Source organism: Cibotium barometz, chromosome 5, assembly GCF_041138505.1.
Source record: "Cibotium barometz isolate CiBa-2024 chromosome 5, ASM4113850v1, whole genome shotgun sequence".
Lineage (NCBI taxonomy): Eukaryota > Viridiplantae > Streptophyta > Polypodiopsida > Cyatheales > Cibotiaceae > Cibotium > Cibotium barometz.
Genome location: NC_141050.1, coordinates 19,246,941 through 19,255,730, shown reverse-complemented (window position 1 = coordinate 19,255,730; position 8,790 = coordinate 19,246,941).

Genomic DNA, 8,790 nt, shown 5'->3' with positions numbered 1-8,790 from the left:
ATGTGCCACATAACCCATCATAGGTAAACCTCTGCACAGGATTCCTCACTCTCCTATATCTTCGCGCAGCTTTGCATTCATGGCTTCCATAGCCTTCTTTACACTAGGTGTTCTCATAGCTGGTATCCCAAGATCCTCATCAAGGCTTATCTCTAAGCCAATAGACTCTCCATCAACATGAGAATGCTCTGTAGAAATGTCAGGCATACTAAGGGGCTCAACCACTTTCTCTTTGCCTTTATGTGATATACTAATCACATTTGTAGGACTGGTATTATGATGCAGCCTGCCACTCCATGGTCTATCAAACTGAACCACTAGATGAGGACTCTTCTGGTCCACTCAAAGACTGTGATTGCTAACTTGCATTTTGTGCAACCACATTTCCACTCACATTAACCCCAACAGCTTCTTTTTCAGCAGCATACCAGCTGCTCATCTCATAAAAAACAACATCCTTGCTTACCCTCAACTCACGTGTAGTAGGGTTATAACACCTGTATCCCTTTTGCTCAAGGGAATACCCAATAAACACACATTTTTCAGCTTTTGGATCCAACTTAGTTCTCAGCTCATCTGGCACATGCACATATGCAATGCATCCAAAGACTTTCACATGAGACAAATCATGTTTTCTACTAGTAAACCTCTCCTTTGGAGTTACATCATGTATGGTTGCAGTTGGAGTCCTATTCATGATGTAAACTGTTGTAGAAACAACCTCAGCCCCACAACCTCAGCCCAATAGCTATGCGGCATATTCTTCTCTCCCATCAATGCTCGCGCAATCTCAGTAATGTATAGGTTATGTGACAGCCATTCTAGAGATTGGCATAGTTATAGCGCCAACTCATTTAGTTGGGTTCACATTATAGAGAACCCTAGTATGTATTTGGTTGAGTACCTTTTCATATTCTCTGTACTCTTTATCTTTGTATATGGTGTGTTGAGTGTTGTATGAAGAAGAAGAAGATTTTTAGCCTCTCACCTTGTGTGTTCTCTTTTAGGGTTTTGTGAGTGTGTGTGTGCTTGCAAGAGCTCAAGCTCTCTTCTCCCCTGCATCTTTTCACTTTTTGCGTTCCGCATATGTCATGTGATCATTTTTATTATCCATTTTGGGTGGTTGGGTGGGTTCTAGTTTCTTGATTGGCCTATGTAGTGCATTGAGCAAAGAGTAAGAACTTGTTTCATCCTCACTTAGTGACGTACTATAAATTGTTTCATTTTCTAACTTTCTTTGGATTATCAATTTTTCATTATTATGTTTACCCATGTATGACGAGATCGAATTATCTTTTGGGTTTTTGTATCCTGTGTTGCACATATGGGTGTTGAGGTTTGTGTGGTGGTCTTTGAGGTGGATGCTTCTGCATCATGTATTGCTTTTGGATCTTTTGTGTTTATGTCCCCTTTTGGGTTTATATCCTCTACAGACTCCTTTTCCTTGTCTTTTAATTCACCTTTGGTTTTGATAGTTCGTAGTCCCTTATTTTTTTGGGTTTAGAAGGTTTTGCTTTTCTTTTGGGTTCTGCTTTAAAGCATGTTCTTCTACCCATGTTGAGGTATTATCTTTTGGGTTCTGCTTTAAAGCATGTTCTTCTACCCATGTTTAGGTATTATCTTTTGCATTCTTTTTTACTGTTTCTCAAGCTTTGGCTTGTAAGCATGTAAGCACATTCAAGGGTACCGTGGCTTGTAAGCATGTAAGCACATTCAAGGGTACCGTGGCCAGTTGCCCATTTTGTACACTTAAGACATTAAGAGTTGTATTTTGTGAAACAAGTTGCATTAAAGCAACTCGTCTTGGGAAATCTTAGAACATGTGATCAATGCCACATCGTTCACACATGGGTCGCAAGGTGTCAGTGACTATGGGCATGGAAATATTCCAAACTGTGCAGTTTGCCACCTTTGTGAGGTCCACGATAATAGAAATACCAAAGTGTTCGATTAAGTGCTTCCTGAGTCGTTTCTACCCTTCGGACTGTTTCTGTTTGTTGGTACACGAGAGATGGAGGGTTTGAGTCCATTGTGGATAAAGTGGGACACTTTTTAGTATCGTGGTTAAAGGTTTTACAATATATGCAGTATAATAGAACATGTGCCTTGTATGCACAATGAGGATTGGGATGATTGTAGTGATTGCACTCAACACAAAGCATTTCATTCCTCACTTGTAGAGGCATTAAGAAAGTCTGGTTTTGAAGATTTTCATCCTCCGTTAGAGATGTTGGCTGTAAGGTTTTAAGCAAGGCTGTATAAAATTGTGGGAATGTCAATTCCGAGATCGATCTTTCTTTTGACGTTACTTCACTTGGTTTAGATGAGGAACACCTCATAGCATGATCATCTTCTAGCATGTTGTCATCTAAATGTATTGCGTCTTTACAACATTGATCAAATGTTTCCGGATTGGATACAATGATTAAGTTGTGCAAGGTGTTATTCTTCAAGCCCATCATGAAACATCTCTTCAATTGCACATCATTTAATTTTTCCCATGACTCACAATGTGAGTCGTCCACCAAGAGCTTTATCCGAAGGATAAAATCTCTAATGGATTCATTTGGTTGGCACTCAATTGAATAGAGTTCTGTTGTTGCTGCACTCCACCGATCGCGATTTATTCCATGAACCGTGAAGTTTTTAGGTTTCGCGATCACCGTGAAGTTTTTAGGTTCTGCGAATTTTTTAATTTTTTTATAAAAAGGTTTCATGAACCGTGAAGTTTCCAAGTTTCGCAAAATTTCTTTCTTTTTTTATTAAGGTTTCGTGAATCTTTTAGGTTTCGTGAACCGTGAAGTTTTCAGGTTCCGTGAACCGTGATGTTTTTAAGTTCCTCGATTTTTTTTTTAAAAAAAGGGTGCGTGAACCGTGAAGTTTTTAGGTTTCGTGAATTATGAAGTTTTTAGGTTTCATAATTTTTTTTATTTTTTATTTTTTATAAGGTTCCGTGAACCGTGAAGTTTTCAGGTTTCGTGAACCATAAAGTTTTTCAGGTTCTGAAAAATGTTTTTTTTATAGTCTAGTGGAAAATACGAATTTTCCTTTTGGGGGAGATATTTTTTTGATTTAAAATGGAAGGGATATGGGCATTTTTCCAAAAAGGTAAGTGGGAATGAAAAAAGTCAACCTTGTAATAATGACACTCCTTACACCCTTCATAAATGACTCCCAAAATGGACAAATTGACAACTCATGAGCATCTACTCATTGAATGCTCATTAGCTTTAATGAGTTATGTAAAAAGGTGATTAAAGATTAATCTAAGATTAATCCTTTCACTAATCTTTTCCTCTTTTACGCTAATCAAGGACTCTAATTAACCACTAAGCCCTAATTAATTCACACAATTGAGCACATCATTGGATAGAGAAAGGGAAAGCTAATCTTTGTGCATCAATAAATGTGTAAATTAATCTACAATAGGAGATTAATTAGACTCTTAATTATGGTCTCCCCTTTTAAGGTAAAATTAAGCAAAGAGAGTCAAATTTCTCCAATTGATGAAAAAATTGATGTGATTAGGTGTTTTGATGCATCTAGATACTCTCAAAATACTCAAAAATACCAATTTAGACTACTCATATGATCAATTTAGACCCCAATTAACACATTTTCTAATTTTTTTGCCTCTTGAGTAAGATTAATCACCCTTAATGACAAAAACCAGTCCATTAAGAGAAATTAGTCAAATTCAAGGGTTTTTTGATGGTTTTAAGGAAAATTTTAAAAAAATTAAGCTACTCCTAATGCTTTCTAACACTCTAATCCAAACAATTTCAACAATAAACACACAATTAAACTAAAATTAATAATCTTAGTTCTATGTTTAACACTAAAAAGAGAGCTAACATTCATTAAAAATTACATTCTATTGCATTGTTTAATGCAATGGATGCAAACTAAGCCTAATATAATCTTAGTTCTATGTTTAATACTAAAAAGAGAGCTAACATTCATTAAAAATTGCATTCTATTGTTTTGTTTAATGCAATGGATGCAAACTAAGCCTAATATACAAACCATGTGCAAGCCCTAAGAACATAAAAAACCACAAAAACAACAAATTAATCTAAAAATTAAGCAAAAATCATTCTTTTTAAAAACAAAAAAGAGAGCTATTCTACACCAAATCTTACACAAATCACCATCAAATCCACATCTTTTTCATGGGAAACCATTAATCAAAGAAAATGGTAAATGGGTAAAGCGTAGATTAGAGGCAAAACGATAGAAAAATCCAAGGGATGGGTCCCCCCGCCAGCCGCGCCAAAAATGTTATGGCTCACCCTAACCCTCCTTGGAACACATCTTACAAGAGATTACCTAATGAACTACAACTGTCGTGAGGATATTTCCAATGGTCGAGCTCGTAACCCTTCAGGTCTCCAAGCTCCACAACTCCTTGAGAAGCAATTCCACCGCACCTCCTACGAGCGTTGTCACATCGCCGCGTTGCACTACTACGGGTACTCGTCCTTGCTCTCACCTCACTTCAGTCACACACACTCACTAGCATGCATTAGGGAGAGAGATTAGCAAGAGCAAGACTCAATTGCACAATGGGAGAGTATGTTCTATTATGAGAGATTCACTTATATACATGGACATAATTGTTCACACTCACTTAAACTATGGCCAAGCGGGCACTTTAGGCTCATAAGAGGTCTAATGCTATAACAATGACTACTCTCATAAGAGGTCTAATGCTATTACAATGACTACTCTCATAATATACCCATGAATTACATCACTTAAGACTTCATACTAACTTGCTACCACACGCTCTTAAAGTGGGAATTGCCATAAATACTCCATCACACCATTACGAGCACCCGTCCAAGTTGTAGCTTTGGACACTATTGCTTTATATCTTGAATGTATGACCCTTTGGTTTATCTACCGTGACTCCTCGATGTGAGATAATGGCGGTAGCTCTTGTTAATCCTAGAATTGGATTAAAAACTCTCCTCATAGCATCCATGTGCTCTTGCCTCTTCCTCGCCTCTTCTGCGTGCGTCCTCCTCATGGCGTCTAGTTGTTCCTATCTCTTCTTGTTTCGAAGGTCAGCATGGGTTGTTGTCAAGCAACGTTCAACTCGTTGACAATCATTTTTCCTCCTCTTTCTCTTGTATTCTTGGTAGGGGTTGTAACCTCTACCTCCTTCTCTTAAGGGCCTTTATGGTCAACCCATCCTCATTCTCCTACTCCTCCAACTTCTTTGTTGCAGCCCATGCATGCTCCTTTAGCTCACTGTCGGGGATTAGGTCCATTGATGGCCCTTTGTATACTACAAGATCCTTCCCCTTCTTGTTCGGGGATTAGGTCCATTGATGGCCCTTTGTATACTACAAGATCCTTCCCCTTCTTGTTTGTTGGCGTGCAACTATCTTCTTTTCATCTCCTTTTAGGAGTGTGAATCTGTGTTTCCAGACTTCCACCTCGTTTTTTAGCTGCTCAATCTCTTTTTGTAGATGTGTTTCCTTGCTAGAATTTCCCCCACTAGCTTCGTCCTCTTTGCCTTCTTGGCTGGGTGTGCAGATTTTTCCAAAGTTCTTGTTGGTTCTAGGCCTGTTAGCTAGGCTGAGTTTGACTGTCTGAAGCTTCCTTCCGGATTGTTTTCCCATGATTGGTAAAAGGGATCATCTCTCTGCAGGAAGGTTTCGGGGCTTGTGTTATTGCTATCAACATCTCTAAATATCCGCTCCACCACACCTCCTTTAGATCCTTGATGGCCTGCCCTTCCCACCGCTCCATCGTTTCAGCTTCTTCGAGCTCATACACATCCAAAAATTCATCGGCATCCAGGACAGCCAACCTGGCTTCTACCTTGACCAGATCAACTCTATCTCTATCAGGCCTTGGCCTGCCCCTTCTTGATGATCCTAATGTGCTCTTCTCTAATTAAGGCAACCTGGTCTTCTGTTTTGCAGCCTAGCTCACCCTGGCCCTGTCCATATCCTCTTCAAACTGCATGAAATCCTTCTCCTTTTGTGCCATGACCTCCTTCATTTTTTCCATTTCTCCCTTGAGCTCCTTGTTGGCCTTCTAGAGGTCTCTGATCTAGCTTTGCACCTCTCCTCGGTAGTCTGCCTCCATTCTCCTCCTGCGCAACTCTTCCTGTAGGGGTTCTTGCTAGCTTTTCACCATCTGTATGATTGCATCCTTTTCCTTTATTTGCAACCTGCAGTTTTTTCATCTCTTTCAATCCATCAATCATGCATCTTTGCATCTTTGCAAATATCTAAGAGCTCCTTGCACCCAGTATGTGTTTATGGTTTTTGGAAAGTTCACAACATTGGTACTAGGGAGGTCATCTTGCAGACTTGTGCTTGTTGCTACTTCCTGTTGTTGTTGGTGTGAGAGGATGGAATTGCCAATGTCGGCTAAGTCCTCCTTGAGCTATTTGGTGCTTTTTGTTTCGGCTGCCCCATGCCTGCGCTGCTCCCATCCTTGGTCATTCTCCCCTTTTTGCTGGTCTTCTTTTCGCCAGATTCCAAGATTTATTTCTTCCATGAGGCTGCCTGCTGCTCCTTTCCCTGTCCGGAGGCTTGTTCTTGGGGCTTCTTTTCTCCTTTCTCTCTGGGCCCATGTGCCTTGTTTATGTTTTGCCACTTCCTTTTGGCCCTCCTCCTTCCTTCTGGCTCCTGATTGTGCATTGAATAGAGGTTTCAGGTATGTGCCAATCTTTGTTTTGGTGTTTGGGAGATTAATCTTGCCGATCTGATCCTTTAGATTATTGTATAGCACCTCGACCCATGCCACTTTAGTCCTACCTCCGTACTGCTTTCACCATCCCATAGGCTTTTCTCGACATGTAATATGGCTTATGGGTAAGAACTAGGTTGGGAATAGGCAACGGCGACACAACACGTGTCCCTTTCAATTCGTGCACCCTTTTTCGGGGTCGCAATTTTGATTTTCTTGCAACCTCCATGCTGCTGAAGGTTGGATCCTCAATTTTTGTGCATATTGAAATCATATTTACATATGTACATCCTTATTTTGGATTTTGTTTTCTTCTATTTTTGTTTACTCCAGAATCCTATCGTGATTCTCGATCTTGATAGAACTCGGACGCTTCCTCTTGGATACTTTTGGTTATTGGACAAACTTTAGATCTAGATCTGAATCTGGACACAATTCTTCTTATTGGACACAATCCAAATCTTGATCTAGACCTGGTTACACTTTTCTTGGGTTCTCCATATTTGGATCTGGACAAACTTTCTTTAGGTTCTCCATATCTGGATCTAGATATGGATCTGCATACACTTTTTGCTTAGGACATACTTATTTTGCTAGTTTTGGCATTTTTCTGTAATAAGGCTTTAGCTTGTATCCATTCACCGATTTCCTTAAGATTTCTCCATCTAGACTTGCCAACTCAAATGTTCATGTCTCCATTTTCCTAAAACAATTCTGAATGGGCCCGTCCATCTCATTTTCAATTTTCCTGAATGGTGTCCCATTCTTGATGAGAACAACAAGACTGCATCTCCTTCTTCAAAAAATCTTGAATTTGTGTTTTGTCCACCTACAACTTTCTCCTTTTCTACACAGTCTTGGTTGTCCATGCGCTGTGTAGTCTCCTTTCATCCAGCTTAAGGAGTTGTTTGATGCTATGCACCTCTGATTTTTTTAGAGAGAGCCTTTCTGCTACAACTATCCTTAGGCTCTGTGTTAGGAGCTCTATGGGTACTAATTCCTCTAGCCCATACACCATCTTGAATTTGTGTTTTGTCCACCTGCAACTTTCTCCTTTTCTGCACGGTCTTGGTTGTCCATGCGCTGAGTCTCCTTTCATCCAGCTTAAGGAGTTGTTTGATGCTATGCACCTCTGATTTTTTTAGAGAGAGCCTTTCTGCTACAACTATCTTTAGGCTCTGTGTTAGGAGCTCTATGGGTACTAATTCCTCCAGCCCATACACCATGTTAAAAGATGTAAGTCTTCTGGCATTCTCATACACTGTCTGGAATTCCCACAATGCTAAGTGCAACTTTGTGTTCCAATTGGTCCTATTCTCATTCATTGTTTTGAGCAGTAGTCCCTTCAAGATTTTATTTGTGGATTCTGCTTTTCCATTTTCTTTTGGGTAGTAGACTTGACTTTTTATGTATTATCATGTGTTGCTTTATCAGTTTCCTTATCACTTCATTTAGTGTTGTGTGCTACCGCACCTCCCAAGAGGGAACTCCACATATCCATAGTTGGAAAAAGAAGCAATAGACAACAACTATAGTTGGGTACTTACCAATGCTTCGAGCTTACGTCCCTTGAGGCTCTCCAAGCTCACTTTTGGAAGCTCCACTCCTCCAATCTCCACTCCTCCAATCTCCACACTGTCACCCCACGGAGTTTCTCACACCATAATGCAAAGGCAATCTCCACTCCTCCAATCTCCACTCCTCCAATCTCCACACTGTCACCCCACGGAGTTTCTCACACCATAATGCAAAGGCAATCTCCACACTGTCACCCCACGGAGTTTCTCACACCATAATGCAAAGGCAATCTTCCTCTCACTCTCCCACACACATGCATAGAAGAGGAGCATGCACTAGAGTACACACACTCTCTCACAAGACAAAACAAGAGCTCTCATAGCAAAAAGGGAGATTGTGTCTTTCTATTATAAAAAAATGCCTTTTATACAACTAACCCTTATTCATACTTGGGTGCCCAAAAATTACTAACTAAAGCCTTGGCTGGCCCGTATCTCATAATGTACAACTTTTATAGTGCTTTTACATAACACTTAATAATGTCCTCAAATAGAGGAGCAT